We start from the raw sequence: 21,928 nt of genomic DNA, 5'->3' as shown, positions 1-21,928 counted from the left end.
CACTGACTTACATCTCTAGCCCCTTTTTCATTTTGACACCGGGTCCTGCTAAGTCACCATATAACCTTGGCTGGGTTCAAACTCACGATCCTCCCGCCTCAGCTTCCCAGAGTACTGGGATTATAGATGTACACCACTACAACCAGCTCTCCTAACATTTTCTTAAGCATGCTCCTGTCTATTTGTTCCTCCATCTCAAAGGCAACTGCTACAGTACCATAGCACTTGGGACTGTGTTCCATAAGATGAGGCTTAGAATTCAGCAGCATCCTCTGATTTTCCTCATCCGTCACAGGAGCTGGTGTTAGAGGGTGGAAATGAAATTTCAACCCCAGGGAAACTCTGAGAGCCACATCGTCTACACCTACACAACAGTAAATGCTTTCCTTTGCCTGAAAGCTGGGCACACTGAGTCCCTCCCATCCATCTGTCTGGGAGCCACAATTGTTGCAGCTTAGATTATGGGATTTTACTGAATCATAATAGAAGGCAAGAGGGACAGTCCTTCAGCTGCAGCGAAAGGTGTGTGTGGATGGGCAGCGGGCATGGGATGACTCCTTTGTGAACACAGTCTGTGTGAGACCACACCTACGATTCCTCCCCTATTTTTTTTGTCTTTTTCATTTTTATCGGTCCCAGGGATTGAACTCATGACCGCCTGCTTGCAAGGCAGGTGCTTATGCCGCTGAGCTAAATCCCCAGCCCTGATCCCTCCCCTATTTCTAGAACCCTGGTCTAGGCTGCTTTTCCTACCTTTGCTCCTTGCTTTATCCCTCAAGGAACCCAGCAGAGCATCAGTACACAGTTGACATTCACTAAATATTCCCTAAGAGGCTGAGGCAGGAGGATTGCTGTGAGTTTGAGGCCAGCCTGGGCTACATAGTGAGTTCAAGTCTAGCCTGAGCTACACAGTGAGACCTTGTCTCAAAAACAAAACAAACAAATAGACAAAAATAAATATTCCTTAAATTAGCTAACGAATGAAAGAAACCACACTCAAATATGTTGCTTCAAAAACATTTTTAGCTTCCTTCTGTAACTTTTTTGGGGGGCGGGAGGAATGAATTATCTTCTCAAATATTCTTTCTTTCCTCTAATCCAACTCCTAACAGACATCCCAGCGTATACTTAAGAAAAAAATTCCTCATCCTCAAGTTGTCACTATATTCTTTTGTGGAATAGCACTTCCAAGCCAGGTGTGGTGACACACACCTGTAATCTCAGCCCTCTAGGAGGCTGAAGCAGGAGGACTGCAAATTAGTGAGACTTTTTCTCAAAATGAAATACAAAAAAGAGATGGAGATGTAGCTCAGTGTGCAGGAAAAAGCTCCTATTGCATGCCTACCACATGCCACGTGTACTAGGAACCTGAGTGTATTAGCTTATGTATCTATCACTCAGTGGAGTGTTTGCCTAATATGCCTGAGGCCTTGGGTTCAACCCCGGTACTGCAAAAAACCAAACCAAATATATCTTCTTGATGATGGCTCCAGATCTTACTGTATTTCTTATTTTATACCAATTATGTGGCATTTTCACTTACAGAAACTTTCCCTCCCTCTTTCTGGCTCTCCTTTCCTTCTTTATTTTTTCTATAGCACTGGGCATCAGAAGCAGGGTTTCATTGATATTAGACAAGTGTTCTGCTGAGCTACATCCCTAGCCCTTATTTTTTTTTTCTTACTTTTCAATTTTTATTTTGAGGGAATTTCATTATGTTGTTCAGGCTGTCCTCAAATCTGAGATCCTCCTGACTTAGCCTCCCTAGTAGTTGGGATTACAGGTGTGCACCATTGCTCTCAGCTTGTTTTTTTTTTATAACAATAGTATAGAACAGTATGTATTCTTTTACATTTGCCTGTTTTTCATTAATAATACATCTTGGTGATCTCTCTCTCTCTCTCTCTCTCTATATATATATATATATATCTATATATATATCTATATATATATCTATCTATCTATCTATATATATATATATATATATATATATTTCATTCTTTTTTACTGCTGTTTAATATTCCAGAAGATAGATAAATGTATCAGAGTTTACTTATGGCTATTCTCTATTAACAGTTTTTTAAAAAAATTTTTTTGGAACTACCAAAACTCAGCAATGACCTGAGCATGCATGTACTTGCTTCTTTAGGGTATATACCAAGATTAATGAGTTTTTTTTAATTTTATTTTTTACCGGAGATGGAACTCACAACTGCATTTGCCAGGCATGCACTTATGCCACTGATCTAAATCCCCAGCCCCAGGATTTATACCAAGAAATGGAATGCTGGGTCAGAGAATGTGCACATTATCCATTTAATAGTGCCAACCTGCCCTCTAAATTGGTATATTTATACATCTGTCGGCAGTACAAGCGTGTCAATTTCACTTCGCACTTTATTTGTCTGCATTTCTATTTTTGCCTCCTAGGTTGGGGATTGCAGTTTCAATAACAGGCTCTGACTTCCTCACATCTGCATTGCTTTTTTCATTCAGAGGTGTTTTGAAAATCGGAGCTCTGCATGTTTGCTGAATGACCTCTAAGCAAACTGGTTATTTTTAAATTTATTTTGATTTCTTTGGCTTATCTCTGTGCAATACACATGTTTCAAAGCATTCACCAAGATTGCATCTAACTCCGAAGCTATTTCTTAAGAATGAAAAACATTCTCCAGAAAGTTGGTTGAGTTTTTGCACATGCTTCCCCAGAACAAGTTACAGATATCTTTCTCTTTAAAGTTGCCTACAACAGAATTTACCTCCTGCTTTGCTGGCAGGAGGCAGAAAAAACTGAAGTGGTTGTTTCAGACAATAGCTGGTGGGGTGTCCCACCTGCTGGGGCTCAGCTGCCAAAGGAACCTCATAAACCCTGGGAAGCAGACAAGATGGAATGGTGTGGGAGCAGGGTCAGAGTCTTTGGGACATTCTGGATTCAGGGGTAGATTCTTCATAGAGTTCTCAAATAGCAGAAACCATATAATATCTAAAGCCTGACAATGAATGCATCCAAGCGAGCAGAACTGTGCTGGGGTGGGGAAAACGGAGGTTAGCAAAAGCAGGTATATTTTAAGAGGAAATTTGGATACAAGTAAAGAGCAGTTTTGAAGATGTGAATTATATTATTTGAGAGAAATTTTCCCACTGGACAATTCCTGTATTTATTTATATGATAATCTTGATATGATAAAGGAATTCTAAAAGTCATTGGCATGTTATCAAATCTTGGCGCTCTGAACAGTTTGTTTAAATATAAGAAGTCTGCTAAAGCAGTAAGAGATAAACTTCCAGTAAATATGAACAGCCTGAGACTTAGGGAAGGCTTAGCTGGTGTTTTGAGACAATATAAATTAAGTCATTCTCGCTTTTAATAAGGTCTTTTTTTCTCTCACCTCGTGAACCATCTCAATAGCAACTGTGTAGCCCACGGAGGGTACGATTGTGTTTGGGGACGCTTTGCCACAGTGGACTGAGAGCCCCTAGGGATCCTTGGGCCTGTGGGCCCTCGTCTTGAATTCCCCACACTGGGCAACACTGGCCTGACAGCACATGGCTGTTGTACCACAGGAACTGTCCTACAATCAGGCTGTGGAGCTGCCTGCCCACTGTACCCCTCAAACCCGCGGAGACTTGGGCTTTGGTTTATCAACTCATTTCTCCACTTTAATTCCCTCATCTGTCTTGAGGCGGTTGGTAAAAAGCCCCAGCAATTACCAGTCCTCAGGTTCAACCAGGGAACAATCAAACAGCAATGCAGAACTCTTGCAAAGGGAGTCTCATTTGGCCCTTGGGGGACCAATGGACATTTGGCCATTGTTATGTGGAACAAAGAGGGCAGCGGCTGACGGCGCCCCCACGAGGGAAGGCAGGGAAGGTCACCCGGGGGCGCGAGATGCCAGGCTGGCCAGATTCGGATCCCGGCTGCACCAGGACCGCCGACTGGGCGCAGGGGACAGCAGGGCAGGTCCCACCCGCTGCGCACCGCGCCTGATTCTGCGTCCTGCACCCGGTTGCGCAGCGCTTCCCTGCACCGCAATCACTTTACTTTTATTGCCCATTTTTCTATTATTATTTATTATTTTCCCGCGCAAAGCGCGACGCAGGGACTGCGCGGACGAACCGCGAAGGGGCCGCCATTTCCCGGGGAAAGCGCAGCGCGCGTCGGCACCGGGTGCCCCGGAACGGGAACCGGAGGGGAGTGTCCGGCCCCGCGCCCGCCCGGGGCATACGCCCGCCGCAGCCTCCGGTGCCCGCCGTGCGTCCCCGGCCGACCTTCCCCGGCACTGCCCGCGCCCGTGCCGCCGTTTTCGCCTCTGCGCCCCTCCATTGTCAGCCTGCAGCCCGGCACCTCGGAGGCCCCGAGCCGCCCGGCTGGGCGCCCTCGGCTCGGGCGCAGCCCCCCGCCCAACGCCCCGCGGCGCCTCCTTCCTCTTCGGCGCCCCGAACGCCGCATCCGCAGCAGCCCTCCGCTCCTGCAGCTCCAGCTGCCGGGCCCGCCGCTGACCGCGCGTCCCTCCTTCCTCCTCCCTCATTGCCCGCGGAGCCCCGGCCCCTCGCCGGCCGCAGGAATGTTACCGCTGCTCCAGCAGCCCTCCCCCTTATTCCCGAGGAAGCAAGCTGGGCAGATTTATTATTACTATTATTCCTATTATTATTTGCAGAGGTGGACCGGCTACCGGGGCGCCCGCGAGAGGCGAGGGGGCGAGGCAGGGGTGGCTCTCCCTGGCCCCTGCACTGCCCAGGCGGCGCGTTTTGTTTCCAGACCCCGGAGCCCCGAAACAATAATGCCATCGCCATGGCGGACTCACCTGGTGCTGCGCCGCCTGCTCCGCGCGCCCGCTGCCCTCTGCGCGCCCCTCCCCGGGCGCAGGTTCGGCCCGCGCGGCGTCGGTGCCGGGCAGGACTCTTTGCCTTTCTTTGGGTTTTATCTGCGCTTGTCAATGGCGGCAAGCGGCAGTTCTCCGGGCCGAGGATAGTAGCGGGAGGAGGAGGAGGAGGGAGAACGGATTGCTCCTCCACATAACCACCTCTAGGAGGAGTCGCTCAGCCTCATCCCCCGCCAGCCCAGGCTCCGCGACGGGTCTGGGGCTTTCGGTGGGGCTTGATGAGCTATTGTCCTTCAGGAGCATTAAAGATGGAACCGCGCGGCCTCCGCGTAGCTAGCGAATCTGCTGGATGCGCCCAGGGCCTCCTGCGGAGACGAGGCTTTCCCCAGAGTGGGGGACCCAGGCTCCATGGTCACCACCCAGCCTCTCCTGTTGGCCGCATCTACCTTTGGTGGGAGGAGGAGACGCGCGAGTGTTCATCTGGCTTTTCTGGGAGAGCCTCAGAAGGTGAACGCGAGCGATTCTCTAATGTCCTGAAATAATAAGGCACATTAGTGTTCGTGGCCGCCACTGGGAAGAGAACATACGGTAGCCACAGCTACAAGAACTGAGAATTTATATCCACGCCTGTCCACTCTTCCATGAATTAAGTCGGATTCAGAATCTGTTGTGGTCTAATTCTTGGAACAGCAGATGCATATTTTGATGGTCAAGACAGTGTGAATGGCCATGATTTTTGTTGTTGTTGTTTGTAATCTTTTGGTACCGAGGATCAAACTTAGAACCTCGTGCTTAAGCTAGCGCTTGTGCCGCTGAATCCCCAGTCCTGGGCATGATTTTTTAATTGGGCTGCTTACAGTAGGTTCATTGGTAATATCCCAATGGGATAAAACTTAGCATGAGGCTATTGACTTTGGGACCAATTTTTATTAGTTTTAGAAAAACACCTTTGTGTGAGGGTATGGTAGACAGTATCAGATGTGACAGTAGTGAGGATTAGGAACTAATTGTCCCCAGTGGAAGCCAGCACTCCTATTTGGAGATGTGGGCCAGGGTTCCTGGCTGGAAAGCCAGTTGCACCATTTTTTTTTTTTTTTTTCCAAATGTCACTGGGGAATGCTAACTTGTAAAGGACCATCCATGTTTCCTTTCATTTCTCCTTGATGAATTCAAGGATTCTGAGAGGCAATGGTTTGATCTCTTCAAAAAAGGGACTTGGATGAAAGCAAAATTCTCCAGCATTGGCCAAATGGATGCTTTTCAAAGCCATTACTGTTTGACCATATTATGTATATTTGCTGCCATACCTTGTAACTGTGTGGACAGTGTGGACAGTGGGGGAGTTTGGAGTTTGGAGTGACAAGCCTGATTGCTTGAATGGGGAGAACCTAGTGCCAATGACCCTCAGGTCTATACTAGTCAGTCGTGGCTATTGCTGGCATTTATAGATCGCACTTTAAATTTAGAAGATGTACATTTTAAACACGTATTTTTGCTGAGAAATCGGCTGCCTTCCTCTAATTTTCCTCCAAATCTTGCATATATCTTACAGGTGTAAATAACCTCTTTTTAAATTTCATACATCTTCTCAAACTCTCCTGGATCCCAGGGGACTGGGGTCTCAGGTGATCAGGATTTCCATCACTTGACTTTTTAAGCCTTTTGTGTTGTGTACAGCCTCACTGTTATTTGTCTTGGGAAATAGTTGCCAGGTCAGAAATCCAGGCAGGATAAAGTCTTCTTTGCCTGAGAAATGTATTTAAGGGATTTCAAATGATCTTTTGTGACATCTCTGAATGGTGTTTTTTCTCATTCCCAGGGCAAATGCCTATGTTCCTTCTTACTTTAACAGACATAAAGTTCAAGCCAGCATTCAAGAGAGTTCCAGAACCCTCTAGAAGTGCTTAAAAAATACTCCTATTTTGTCCCTCAGTCAGGCATGCTTACTGAAATATAGTGGAATAACTCATCAGTATATATTAGATTTATTACATCTAATATATTATATGTAATATATCTAATATATAAAATATATATTAGATTTACATATAATTTTCCAATGAAAATGATATACATTGTCCTTTTTATGTGAATTTTATGAAACTGGTTTCATCCTAGCATTTGCTGATGTACTATCCTGAGGAAGGCTGTGTCTAAGAAATTTGTTAATGAAGATCCTCCAACTTTATACTGAGTGGTTTCTTCAGATGCAGATGTTCCACATACTTATGATGGAAAGTTACTATCAATTGAAAGTATTTTATGACTAATGGGCAGATGTCCCTAACCTCCAAAACATCTCGCTTGGCAACGCAGTCTACAGGAGGGTATTGATCGTTTCCTGTCGTGATCACCTGGCTGTCTGGAGCCATGGCTCACTGCCACTGCCCAGTGTCTCAGGAGAGGATTGTGCTGCGTATTAGTAGTCTGGGAAAAGGTCAAAACCCAAATTCCAAGAACAGTTTCTACCAAATGCTTATTGCTTTTGCACCATTGTAAAGTTGAAAACTTGTAAGTTGCACCATTGCTAAGTCAGGGACCATCTGTAGGTGATACAGTCACAACTCAGAGAACCCAGGGATAATGCTCTGGTTCTTAGAACAGAAGGGATCATAAAGACCACCAGGTCCAAGCCCTTTCTGTTATAGAAGGAAATCTGGTACTCAGGTGGGTACTGTGAGCCAGCAAGATCATGCAGACTAATCAGTGGTAGAGTTTCCAGTGTATTTCGAGACACAGCCAATATAAACTCTGGCATCTTCAAGCTTTTCAGGATGCACAAAGGACAAATATGCAACTTAATATGCAGGTCAAGACAAATGACTTGTGTTTAATAATGAATATTTAGCACATATAAAATCTAAACACGAAAATAATATTTATAATTAAGATACATTAAAAATAGCCAGAAGGATTACAAGATCACCAGCGGTCTTAGTTCCACAGTGACCTCTAGCTAGAGTACCTCTGATAAGTTAGGTCATAATGACAGTAAGAGCTCACACTTTTAAAAGCTTACTATGTGGATTGTGCTGAACACTTCAGTCTTCCTAACTCATTTAATCCTCACGACAGTTCTATGGTGTAAACACTATTTCTCCTTTTTTTACAGTTAGACAAACTGAGGCAGCCAGCAGATGAGAAACTTGTCCACAGAGATTTAGGAAGCACCAGGTTTATGCTCTCGTTCGCTGTGTAATGTGATGATAGGGAAGTGTACTTGCTTTAAACAAAGGAATTTTGTACTTGGTCATAAGATAAAAAGACTCTTGGGTCTCTCCCAATACCTACACTTAAAGAGTCACCAAATAGTCTAATTACAGGAGGGTTGGTTGATTATAACTGTATTGAAAACATTTGCTTAACCCTTGACCTGTATGTGTGGATAACATGATGAATACATGTATTGATTCTGAGTTGGCTCCATTAGCAACGGAGATGTCTAGTAAGATTTTATTGAGATGCAGGATGAATTGCTTCTGCATTCACAGACAGGAATGTAGCACCATGTAGATATGAAAAAAAAAGGGGATTAAATGAGTAGCCATACAACCTATTGGGACTGCTAGTAATTGATTCACAAAATCACCCATTTAAAAATAGCTTCATTGATTTTTTTGCTCCTCCCTGACCTTTTTTCTTTCTGATGATCCAGTGTATAATGTTGTCATTTAGTGGACTTTTATTTTCCCTGATTAGTTCATAATGCATATAATAGCATAATGCATACTATAATTTGTGCTCATTTTACCCTTCTGGGTTCTTGGTAACACTCATTAATTTCCTAGCTTTGCCTCTTCCAGAAGGACTATGAGCATATAGACATATGTTTATATGTTGTATATGTAAATGTAAATGTGCAAGATGTGTTTATCTAGATTAATTTTGTTTGAGAGTTCTGATTTTCTTTGAAGTAACCTGAGATTCCCTCTGAGTGTCATAAAAACAAATGGACATCATTGATTTAAGCTCTTCTTTGGATGTAATTTAGGCATTGTGGGATATGTTATTCATTCCATCAAGGACCGGCTGTCATAACTCTAAAGAGCAACCTGGGGGTCTATAGTTATGAATGCAAACAAAAAGCTAAACAATATCTCATCATTCTAAAGAATAAGTACAGCTTCTAAAAGTACCTTATAGCTCCAAAAAAAAAAAGCACTAGGCAATTGATCTGGCATAAAATACATATTTTTGGCTAGGAACATGCTGTCCTTCATGTTACTATATTTTTAATAATGAATATGATTAATATTAAACTTTTATTTCCTTGACCAGACTGATGACTTTAAAATCCTAATCATTTATGGAGGGAAGTATGTCCTTAAAGAAAGGACACAAAGGCTGTTATTAGGTACACAAAGGCTGTTCTTAGCATCGGTGGCTGAAATGAATGACTTGGTCTTCCAGCGAAATAAACAGTTTGCTAGTCTTGGCTCTGAAAAACAGTAACAAATCTATCCTGTTGGATACTAAGCTCTGAATTTTGGTTCTGGGAAGAAAATTTGCACTTGTGTGTATGTGTGTGTATATATGTGTACTTATGTATAAATCCTGTGGTAGAATACATAAATATGTGGTAAGTGTGTTACTTGTGTATAGTTATAAGATAGGTAGTGACTGAGATTGTGGTAGGCTCAGAGGTAAGGCTGTCCTGGATTTTAAAGGAATCTTCCAAATGTTTAGCATTTAACTGATGAATTGTATTGTATAGAAAAACGAAACATCTCAAGTTTTTAAGACAAATATACTGTCAGCTCCAATTATGCAAAGTTTTGGTTGGGAAAATAAGGCACATGGTGTCATTTAGCTTAATGGAAACAGAACTCAGGGCTAAGGGGAGCGTGCCAGTTGGTATCTTGCTCTGCTCAGTGATGCTGTCTAAGAGATCATCCCGTTACCCCAGGCAGACCTCTTTGTGACAATTGCGATGGGAAGTGGCAGCAACCATCTAGAGAATTTGGACTTCAGCATCTATGCTGCCAGATCTGTGCAATGTGATTTCACACCTGCACAAAATTGCTTTTTCCAGTTCAGGCCAATTCTAAAGAATAGGTACATTGATTTTCCAAGTCCACGAATGTGGAATACCATAGTAAAACTATAATTTATTTATACAAATGGTGTGTTTTTACAAAGGCCATCTGTCAGTTGACTCTCTGATCTAAAACAAATCTGTTTGTTCCCCCAGGAGAAATAACATGTCTGTTGAAAAAGGATTTATGGACGACAGGCTGCCCAATCCACCAGCCACTGGTATTACAGTAACTATTTATGATATATTTACTTCTAGGGGAGTGCTGTGAGTGGAAACTATTACTTGTAAAGTATGGTAATTAATTTTTCATTACCTCAAAGCCAAGAAATGGAGCCCAGTTCCATCTATTAAGATATTGTTGCATAAAAAAATATGTTCTCTTCTGGAAAAAAATCCAAACAAAAGCCTTTATTGAGCTATGACCAGAACATAGCTCACGGCCGGATTGAGTGGAGATGGAACCATGGGGTTGATCACAAGCCCTTGATTATATTCCACAGGAAAAGAGGGCAAACCATTCTTGGATCCCTGGCTACTTGATCTCTAGATACTATTTTTTTTTTTTATCGGTACTGGGGATCGAACTCATGACCACGCGCTTGCAAGGCAGGCGCATATGTCACTGAGCTAAATCCCCACCCCTCTAGATACTATTGATGGACCTCACTGAAAATTAGATCTTGTTAATAATACTGGGAGAAAAGAGGACTCTAGACTGGACAAAACAGAAATGGAAGAGAAGGCTCTGTGCTTTCTCCACCTCCCTTGCTGGCCACAAATCAAGTAGACTCTACAGTGAATTAATTAATTTAATTTGGGGAATAGTAAAAATCTACATATTTAAAATATGCAGGGTACTACTTTGATGCTACATATATTTGATATATATGAATGAAGTAATTACTAGTCAAGTTAAGTAACACACCTATCATCTTGCATAGCTGTCTTTTTCTTTGGTGTCTGTGTGTGGTGGTCATTTCAGATTGATCTTAGAAAATTTTGAGTGCACAATATAGCATTGTGCACTATTGTCATCATGCTGTACATTAGATTCCTCTGAACTTATTCACCACGTAACAAAAGTTTCTACTCTCTGGCCAGCATTTCCTGTTTCCCTCAACTCCTGACCTCTTGGTATCAACATTTTACTGTTTCTATGAGTTTTTTTTTCAGACTTTGCATGTGAGTGAGATCATATAGTGTTTGTCTTTCTGACTTATTTAACTTAGTATTATGCCTTTAAGGCTTATTCATGTGGTAACAAATAACAGGATTTCCTTTTCTTTATGGCTGAATAATCATTGTATACACACACCCCTGTTCTCTATGCATTCATCCATCACCAGATGCTTGGGTGTCTTGGCTGTTACGAACTGTGCTGATATGAATATGGGTATGCAGATTGTCCTTTTTTTAGCTCATTTTATTTCCTTCAGGAGTATGCACAGAGGTAGAGTTGTTGAATCATAGAAGTTCTAGTTCCATTTTAAGTTTCTGAGAGATTGCTATTCTGTTTTTCACAATGGCTGTACCAGTTTACATTATACCAACCATGAAGCCCTCACCAACACTTATTTCTGGTGTCTTTGATACTATTCATCCTAACAGCAGTGAAGCGATAGCTCATGGTAGTTTTCATTTGTATGTCTCTGATAATTAGTGGTATTCAGCCCCTTTTGAATGTATCTGTTGGCCATTTTTGGGGAGAGGGTCAAGCTAACAACCTTGCATTTGCCAGGTAGGAATTTATACTACTGAGCTAAATACCCAGCCCTTTGTCGGCCATTTATAAATCTTTGAAAGCAAAAGTCTTTTCAGATCATTTGCCTATTTTTAAATTGAATTCTTTCATTTATTTATTTATTTATTTTTTGGTACCGGGGATCAAACTCACAACCTCGTGCTTGCCAGGCAGGCCCTTATGCCACTGAACTAAATCTCCAGCCCCTTTCATTTATTTATTTTTTGTTCTTGTTTTTGCTATCGAGTTACATGAGTGCCTGACATACTTGGGATATTATCTTTATCAGACATGTGGTTTGAAAATATTTACTTCCATTCTGTGTGGTGCCTTTTCATTTTGTTGGTTGTTTCCCTGCTGTGCAGAAGCATTTAGTTTGTGGTAGCCCTCTTTGCTTCTTCTTGCTTTTGTTCCCTGTACTTTTGGTGTCAAATCAAAAAAATCGTTGCCAAACATAATGTCAGAGAGCTTTTCTCTTGGAAGTTTTAAAATTTCAGATCTTACATTTAAATCTTTAATCCATTTCGGGTGATTTTTTTGTGGGTTGTATAAATAGCAGTACAGTTTCATTCTTTTGTACATGGATATTCAGTTTTCCCAGCATCAGTTGTTGAAGAGACCATCCTTGCCCCATTGAGTAATCATCTGTATTGAATATTTGTTTTTGAATGGAATCCAATGCTTAAGTATTTATTCTCTTCAATAAACGGGGCTGGGTCATAGGAGAGGTACAAAAAGGCATGCTGTTTTCTCTCTGAAAGCTTGCAACCCACCTGGTAACTTGGGGTATGGTGGCAGATGCAGAAGTCACCCTGAAATTGTCAATGAAAAATGACTAACAGGGGTCAGTAAGCGTCATTGAACTCCCTGCCCCTCTTCTCTCCCCTTTCTGCCTCTCCCCTCTCTTTCTTTTTTGTACTATGCTAGGGACTGAAGCCAGAGCTTCGCTGAGCACTGAGCTACAACCTCAGCCCGTATTTCATCTTCTATTTTGAGATAAGGTCTTGTTAAATTGCTTAGTAGCCTGGGCTGGGCAAAATGGAGGATCCTCCTGCCTCAGGCTCCTAAAGGACTGGGATATCTGTGAACACAATCATGCCTGGCTCCCAGACCTTTTTTTAATTTTTAAATTTGAGATAGAGTCATGTTAAGTCATTAAGTTGCCAAGATTAGGCTCAAACTTGAAATTCTTCTTCACCCTTGGAACCAGTCTTCCAATTTGTTTCTTAAGTTAACATCAATTTTCACATTTTGGATTTATTTTTTGTAGTGCTGAGGATTGAACCCAGAGCCTTGCCCAGTATAACTCTATCACTGAGTTGCACCCCTCACCTCTGACCTACTCTTAAAATAAGCTATGCCCTCCACACCCTTCATTTATTTCCTTTCTATTTTTGTCTTTCCAACTTTTAAAAATATAAACAATACTTGGAAATAGTATAGAAATCAAAATGTTCAGAGATAGACAGCCAAGGATCCCTTCCGTGTGTCCTGCAGGCTGCCGGGTGCTGTTTTCAAGGAATCAAAGTTACTGATTTATTCCATGTCCTTCTGAGCACATAGTTTGATCCCATGCTTTCCTCAGGTGTAGAAGGGTTCTGGGGGAGTCTGAATAGTCAGCCCCCTGGAGCCAATTCTGAGATGGCATATTCAGCTTCCCCCCTGGGGAGGTCTCAGACAGAAGAGCGGGTGTAGAACTCAAGGTAAGACCTTGGTGAAGACACTGATTTCTTGCCGGGGATGCACAGTCAAAGATCACCATGTCTAGATGCAGGGAGATCCCTCCAGAGCACAAGGCAAAATTCAACCCAGGGGTAGCTGACACTGAAATCCCCCAACTTTTTTTCCAGTTTAGACAGTGTACTGAAATTGGTATAGAACTTCATAACAGGTTACCAGGATAACAGTAATAGGTACCACAGTGTATCTTGTTATCTTCACAATAGTTGTTCTTGTTCAATCAGGTATAGCAAAATAAAACAAAATACAGAACATTGTAGAACTTATCAAAACAGAACATTGAATAGAGCGATACCATTAATCATAATAAAGCAAAACAGTGGTAAAAATAGTTGCCTTCAAAGAGATGGTAGAAGGAAATTCCCCTTATTTGTTATATTGCATATGGTCAACCTCCCAAGAGATGCCCAGATTTCTGGCTCCCATTTGCTAACCGGGTTAGAGTGGGGGGAGGTGGAATGTTTGATTCGCAGCCTGTGCCTGGTAGGCTCACTACTGCTTGGCAGGGAGGCGAGCTGATTGCTTGATTTCCCAGTGCTCTAAGTTTCAACATGGCACGGATCTCAGGAGTCGCTGGTGGTTCTCCCCCTGGGGCAGCCTCAGCCTGCCACACCTCAGCTGCTTACCAGGGAGGCGAGCTGGTTGCTTAGCTTCCCAGCACTCTCTGAAATCTCTTTGGGATACCTCTTGTCTCTCAGCCTTACTGTCCTGTAGATAATAGGACCACCACTTTCCTCCTGATGCCCTAAAAATGCCCAGATACCACTTTATTTCTCAAGTAATGCTGCCAGAGACAGAAAGGGTACTTCTCAGGACCCCCATCCTGTAGACAAGTCACGCAAGATGGCCAAACTGAGCCTGTTGGCCCGTCTTCCCTACTCAGTGGCTTCACCATCCTCCACATGTCTTTTATCATATGTGGAATCATTATCCCAACACACAAATAGCCTGCCATCTACAAGCAATGTAATTCACCAGCTTGCTACAGTGGAAAGTCACGTGTATAAGATTTATGACTGAACATAATTTATCCCCAGACTCACCACGGAGCTCTAGAACACCTCTCAATGGGGCAAACCAAGGACGTAGTCAGTCTATTAGTTGCTGCTCCTACTGTTCCTCTTCTTTCTGTTTTCTCACCATCTTCCTTTCCTCTTTCTTCTCTACCTCCTCTCCCTCATCTTCCTCTCTTTAGAACTCATTTTTCTCCATACTCTTGATAATTTCCCCAATTCTTGTACTGGATCCTGGGGTTCTGGGTGGATTTCCTCATTGTGATGGGTGTTATGAGATTGGATCGGGAAATTCTCCCCAAAATCCATGTTTTAGAGACTTGGCTGCAGCTTTGGTGTTGTTTGGAAGAGATAGGACCTAGTGGGACGTCCTTGAGGCATGCCCTTGCAAGGGATTATGGGATTCTAGTCTCTTCCTCAGTCTTTGTTTTGTGTCCAGGTCATGATCAAGTGGCTTTGTTCTACTATACACTGCCACGATTGCTGACTTATCACAGGCCTAAAAGCAACAAAGCCAACTAATCATAGATAAGAACCTCTAAAACTGAGCCAAACTAACTCTTTTCTCTTTTTAAATTGATAATCTCAGGGATTTTGGTTACAGTCATGGAAAGCTGACTAGCAAGTGGGATGTATCTTTTTCCAGGAATTTTTTAAGAAAACATTATGGGAGATCAAATATTTGTAAATATGAGAATTTGTATGAGAATATCTGTATTCTATTATCATTTTTTCTGTCTTTAATCTGTGATCCTTTCTTGAGCTATTTCTACCCTTGGGGGCATATGTGTTTAAATATCTTTACTATTGTTTTAGTGGATTTGGGGAGTGATTAGAAGTAAACATAGATAATAAAGTTGGTTGTCAACCACTTTTCATTGTCTTTTTTCTTTATTAAAATTGTCCAAATTGGGGGACTTCTGGGAGAACATGGCGGACAGATAGCAGCATCTACAGAGGCTCTCTGAAACACCCAGCTTAGAATTCAGGAATGGTGCTGAGTAAGGAATCATAAGCAAGAGGAGATATGCCCCAGTGACCCAAGAATGAACTGGGCTGAGAGAAACCAACTGGGAATGCAATCCTGGTGCTATAACAGGAACAGATAAAGCCTCAGCGTGGAAGCTTGAGCCCGCGCCATTGGAAGCCGCAATTTGGGTTTCCCACCACCGCGGCTGGGTCTGCATTGGCTCTGCAGGGAGAGAGACCCGTGGAACTGTGCATCCACCTCCGGTGAGTCAGGGAAAACTGGGTCTCTTCCACGGTCTAGGAGACTCCAACAGAGGACATTCTGGGACCAGGCAGACTTGCGGGAACAGGGCACTGCAGTTACTTCAGTCACCAATCCCCCTCACAAGCGGGATTGGTGAGCAGTGCCTAGCCCACGTGACGCTGCTGGCTGAGACCCAGTAGGCTAGCACAGCCCAGGTCCCAGCTCCTGAAGGTGACCTGGAGGGGTGGGCCCCGCATAGGCTGCCTGGTCAGCAACTTCCTGGTGTGCTGCAGTGGGTGGGAACACCTAGCTGGCGCAATTCAATCAGACTGTGACTGGCAGGGAAGGAAGCTGGGCCTCCTATATACGCTTGTATATATAAGGAACAAAGAATATGGGAAGAGGCAGCAACAAAAAAGGGTACTTGGCCCCCAATCCTGAGAAAGAGGCAACAGCAGACACAGCACCAATAGACATAAAGCGCTATCTCAAGAGCCTCATAGACAAGTTCAGGAATGAAGTTATTAATGACCTGAAGCTAGACATAAGCAGAATAGTTAGAGAAATGCTAAGCATCACCCAAGAAAAAACAGATGGTGGAATGGAAGAACAGAAAAAGAGGGGAGAATTGTTTAATGGAGAAAATAGAGAAAGCATAGAATACGTGAAGCAGGAAACTAAAAAGTCTATCGAAAACTGGCATAACAGCTTGAAAGAAACTAAGGACAGATTATCTGAACTGGAAGGCAGATTTGTAATATGGGAGCATGAAATGAAAAACTTCTTAAAAATAACAAAGAAATAAACAGCAATAATACAAAGACTAGAAGATGATAAGAGGGTCTATAACTTAAGAATTAAGAACATAAAAGAAGAAGTAGGGACACAAACAAATGAACTACAAAAGCTGCTCACAGAAATAATCCAGGAGAATTTTCCTAATTTAGCAAAAGGTAAAGATACTCAGTTGTATGAAGCATACAGGACCCCAGCCACCTACAACCCAAACAGAGCAACACCCAGGCATATAATAATTAAAATTCCGGAAATCCAATACAAAAACAGAATACTAAAAGTCGTCAGAGACAAGAAACAGATCACTTACAAGGGAATATCCATCAGAATTACAGCAGACTTCTCGGCACAAACCATCAAATCACGAAGAGCGTGGGGGGAAATAATTCAAGCTTTGAAAGATAATAATATCCAGCCAAGATTAATATATCCTGCACAACTATCCCTGGAAATTGATGGAAAAACAAGTTGCTTCCAGGATAAAGAGGAACTAGGGGAATATGCAACCACCAATTCAACTCTACAGAGAATACTGCAAGATATTCTAAAAAAGAAAAATACAAAGAATCCAGAAGTAGCGGCAGAGAGGCCACAATGAATGGAGCAGAAAACAAAACCAAGAAGACAAACTGACAACTAATGACAGAAAAAGAGCTCAACAGAAATGAGGCAGAGAAGATTAGATGATAGGAACAGCTATTTTGGAGAAAATGACGTCTTAAGAGGTAATACTGATTTAGTATCATCTTGTTTTGAAGTCTCATCAAGCTTTTGTTCTTCTGTCTCCATTGGTCTAAACAGGTGCTATCTTATTGGATTTTATTATATATGATAGTATAAGCAAAACCTTTTATAGACAAGGAGATTATACAGAAACAATTGTTTATTTTCTGTTAGTTGATTCTAAATACCCTGTAATACTGTCATTCTCTTGAATGGTTTTACATTGTTTTGATATATTTGATGCTACAGTATACGAAGTTATGCTCAAAGATTTCAAGGAAAGAGACAATATGGTAACTACTTTTATGTCGGGATAATCTTGTGGTGAAACACTATTTTGTTTAAATGGTTATGTTTTGATCTGCGCTGATTTGCTGTTATGCCCTCTTTTATCTCAATCTCCATTTATTATTTACTTTTTTTTATCCTTTTAATTAAGGGGAAAATAAATTAAAAATAGCAGGATATATTATAGTAACCCACTTTGACTTTCCATTATCTTGATTTAAAGCCCTGTATTGCTCTCACCATCTTGTTTTGACTGATGTTCCTCTATTCTGTTTTTCTTGATAGTACCAAGTTCGAAAGTTTAGGCAACAGCTGTGAAGATAGTGGGATTCATTATGACGCCCATTCTCGTTGACTATTATCTACTTTTGAAGACCTATAATGTCTCCAATGTTTTGGTTTTGTTGGTTTTGTTCTTTACTGTTTTGTTCAATTTTATTATAACTAATGATATAGGCAATTCTATTAGAGATAGCGGGAGGCATTATGGTAACCATTGTTGATCACCTAGTATTATGCTTTTACATTATCTATTATGTCCACCCTTTTGATTTGACTGACTGTTCTGTTATGTCACATTTGGTTCTACTCTCTTTCAAAAAAGTAATAAGAACTGTGGGAGCAACAAAACCCAAAATGTGTAATTGTCATTGTACAAAAGAGAGGAAAAGAAAGTGCTCTAAACGATATAACTGTATGTATATTTAAGTGTGTAAGATAGATAACAATATTACTGAGTTTTGTTGGATCATTGAACAGAACTGTTTGCAGTCTCACTGTTGGAATGTCCACTTTATAAGCTTTAATTTTGTAACTTGAACAATTGTTTCTGAGATCACAAAATGTAATCCATTAACTAGTGATTTCCTACTATTTATTTTTTTTCTGTAAATCTGTATAACTTGTACCCTTTCTCTGCTTTTTTTTTCTTTTTCTCCTTAAATAAAATTTTAAAAAAATTGTCCAAATTTAGCTGGAGAGCCAGAAGACTGTACTTTCCAGACTCCTTTAAAGCTAAATATGACCATGTGATTAACTTCCCAATCATTCTCTTACAGGTAAGACACATGCCTGCTCTTTCTCCATCCTGTTGGCTGGAACATAACCATGGTGGCAAAGCCAACCTTGACAGTGAAAACAGGTTGTACCCCAGAAGACTGAGCAATACGGGATAAAGTTCTCTAACATTGTAGAACACCTGGTCAGCCTTGGCTTTCTTATACTCCTCTTATGCGGGAGAGATTTATGCCTAATCCATTGTATGTGTTTAATCTGCCATGTTTAACTGGAGGGAAATTTATTGAATGTCAAATAAAATTTCCTTTTTTCTTTTTTAACATGAAGGAAATAAAGGGCTCAGAAATGACCAGCAGTGGAGGAACACATCTCTCAGTTGGGTGAGTAGATGAACTGTTGGCTCCCTTCCAATTATTTCATTTTATCTACCAGTGTACGGTAGGAAAAATGTATTTTGAGAATAAAGACTCAATTTCCTTCTAAATCCTTCACTGTGTGACCTGGGGCAAGTAATAGAATCTCTTTGAGTGTTAGTTTCTTTACCTATTCAACGTAACAGTGGCTCATCAGGAGGGGACAGATACCTAATTCCACTTTCATAATTATTATGTTAAATATTTACTTTAAAATGAACCTAAAATGAGAACCTCTGATGAACATTATTTAATATGTCACTTTACATGCATTATAATAGCCGCTGTTTATTAAACATTTTCTATGTCTCAGCGACTGCAAAGCACTTTAGTTACAATATTGATGCTCATAATAATGAAGCCCTTATACTGTTTGCCACATGCTACACTGGGTTGTATGTAGTAACTCACATACTCATTACAGCAACTTTTCATGTAGACGCCTTGTTAAGCCCACTTTATGGATGAGGACAGTGAGACCTTCAGAGGTTCAGGAACTTGTCTAAGATCAGGATTTACCCCCAAGTGTAGGGTGATTTCAAAGCTTTGCTGTTACACTACCTTGATTGCTTATTCTTTTTCACTTTTTCATGCCATGCCTCATTTTATTTTATTTATTTACTTTTTTGGGGGGGGACAGGGGCTCACTATGCAGTTGAGAGTGGCCTTAAACTCACTTTATAGCCCAGGATGGTCTTGAACTTGCAGTGATCCTCTGCCTTAGCCTCCCGAGTGCTGGGATTGCAGGCATGTACCACCATGCCTGTCTCGTTTTATTTATTTATTTTTAAAATTTTTGACAGGTAGATAAGAATCATAAACTGTACTTACACAGAGCTAACCTTCACTTTCAAATGCACTATTTCAGTATTCTGGGCATGACATAACTTGGAACACAGAGGTCCTCCTTTGTAAGTGCCCATCCAGTGTAGGACTCCTGCTGTGGTGGCCAGGGAAGATGGCCACCAGCCTCTGTTCTAGACCTCACTGGTTGAGGTTTTATGTTTGTTAGTCCCTGTTATGGTCCTGGGAAATCTTGATAACATTTGTTTTCACACTGAAGCCCCCATGTCACTTGCTGCCCTGCAAAACTGAACCCATCAAGTGACAGTGCTCCTCCTGGGATTTCATCCCTCACCCATCTCCTCCCCACTCCCTTGGGAGCTAAAGATGGCATTTGAGCTAGATGTGAAAGGCTGTATGGGATTTCAGCAGGTGAGATGGGAGAAGGCAAGACCGGAGATAGAGGCTGGAAGTCAGCCACTAGGGATGCGATCAGTGTGCCAGCCTGGTGGACCATCAGGTACCCAGAGAGCAGCTTCACAAAGGGGTGTCTTTGGATTGGGGTGTTGAGACCCTAATATGGAGCTTTGACCCAAGATGAAGGGTTGGTGTTTATTGTGATGAACAGAGGGATCTTGGAGCTTTTGTGGACAGGGAGTGGTCAGTGTTGAGTGTCCTCTGTGACTGTGCACATTCTGTGATGACGTGGTGGGGGAACCTGGCACAGAGACTGGTCCTTGCCAACCCACTGGCACTGACCAACCCGGTCACTTTTCTCTTTACACAGTCACATTTTTATTTTCCCTACTGAATAACAGGACAGCTTATTACATCTTCAAAACTAAAGCTGGGCATTAACACTAGCACTCTGAAAGAGAGATAAACAGTAGCCTTTTGCATTTACCTATCAGTCACTGAAAGGTTCTGGGCACCATCTTTTCCTCTTCCAGCTTTCCCTGAGAACATCTCTGCCAACAGGAGTGCTCGCTTCACAGCCTCGGACACCATCCGTCTTCTAACCTTGCTTTGGGTGTTTTCCATACGAGCCAGCTAGCAGTCTGGCAGCCCTAGGGCGTGTGTTCTCTAGATCCCAAGGTCCTCTCTATCTGTCTCACTGACGCAGGTAATCTCAGCATCGTTTCCCATGTGCAGTGTGTGTATACACACGCTTGTACATCAGCATACATGCGCTTCGCCCTCTGCACCTGTAGGTAAAACAACCACAGGTAGAAAATATTTGGGAGAATTGTTGCCTGTAGTGCACATACATAGAGATGTTTTTCTTTCTTATCATTTTTCCCTAAACTGTACAGCATAACAACAATCAACATAGCATTCACATTGTGTTCGATCTTAGCAATAATCTAGAGATTATTTAGAGTGTGGGAGACTGTGCAGGATCTATATGCAAATACCATGCCATTTTGTGGAAGGGATTTGGGCATCCTTGAATTCTGGTGTCTTTCACAGATGACTGTGCACATGTCTATATGTGTAGGTATGTATGAGATACGCTATGTCGTACATGTCATATGACATTGAAAGTCAAACTGACTCCAGAGTGAGAAAACATAAGAAGCCCTGCAGTGTGTTTTATGTGGAGGAGTTATTATGACCCAGTTTCTTAATTGCACATGCTTATTTTCATGAAAAGATATTTGCTGTGATGTGAATGTTGACCCTTCCCCCATTCATATGTTGAAACCTAACCTCAGTGCACCTACTGGGAGATGGAGTCCTTAGTATCTTTTTAAAAGAGGCTCATGGGGGGAATTAGTCTTCTCTTTCACCATTCAGGGGAGCATAAGAAGACACATCTCATCTGGGCATGGTGGTACATGCCTGTACTCTCATCCCTCTAGGAGGCTGAGGCAAGAGAACTGCAAACTGAGTCCATCCTTAGCAACTTGGTGACTTGGCAGGACCATGTCTCAAAATAAAAAATAAAAAGAGCTGCTACTGTACCTCAATGTGAGGGCCCTGGGTTCAATTCCCAGTACCACTACATAAAGGAAGGAATGAAAGGAGACAGAAAGAAAGAGAAAAAAAGAGAGAGAAAAGAAAAACAAGGCACATCTATGAGGAACTACTGAATTGACTGGCACCTTGATTTTAGACATCCAAGGCACCAGAACAATGAGCAGTCAGTTTTTATTATTTATAAATGACCTGGTCTAAGGCATTTTGTTACAGCATCCCAAATAGATTAAGATAATCCTCTTCAAAGAAGCATATTAAATTGAACTACCTGGAATTTTGTGGGGTATTTGTAGATGTCAGAAGCTTGACTATTTTTACTGATAAGTTCTCTTATCAGTACAGGTCACCTCAGCCTGTCCTT

General features: G+C 42.0%; 1 protein-coding gene across 1 annotated transcript in view; it reads right to left on the bottom strand.

Annotated features, from left to right (window-relative positions):
• Positions 1–4,972, bottom strand: part of LOC100735668 (core histone macro-H2A.2) — a 45,655-nt gene extending 40,683 nt beyond the window's left edge. The window contains exon 1 of the mRNA XM_003473707.5: positions 4,806–4,972. The gene's annotated coding sequence lies outside the window, so the exon portion shown is untranslated. The remainder of the gene's footprint in view (positions 1–4,805) is intronic.
• Positions 4,973–21,928: the final 16,956 nt, after the last annotated feature.

The sequence above is a fragment of the Cavia porcellus genome, unplaced genomic scaffold (genome assembly GCF_034190915.1).
Source record: "Cavia porcellus strain 051 isolate PalLab524CR breed Dunkin Hartley unplaced genomic scaffold, mCavPor4.1 scaffold_28, whole genome shotgun sequence".
NCBI classification, from domain to species: domain Eukaryota; kingdom Metazoa; phylum Chordata; class Mammalia; order Rodentia; family Caviidae; genus Cavia; species Cavia porcellus.
Note: the sequence above shows the minus strand (reverse complement) of the source record. Positions and strands in the feature narration are given on the sequence as shown.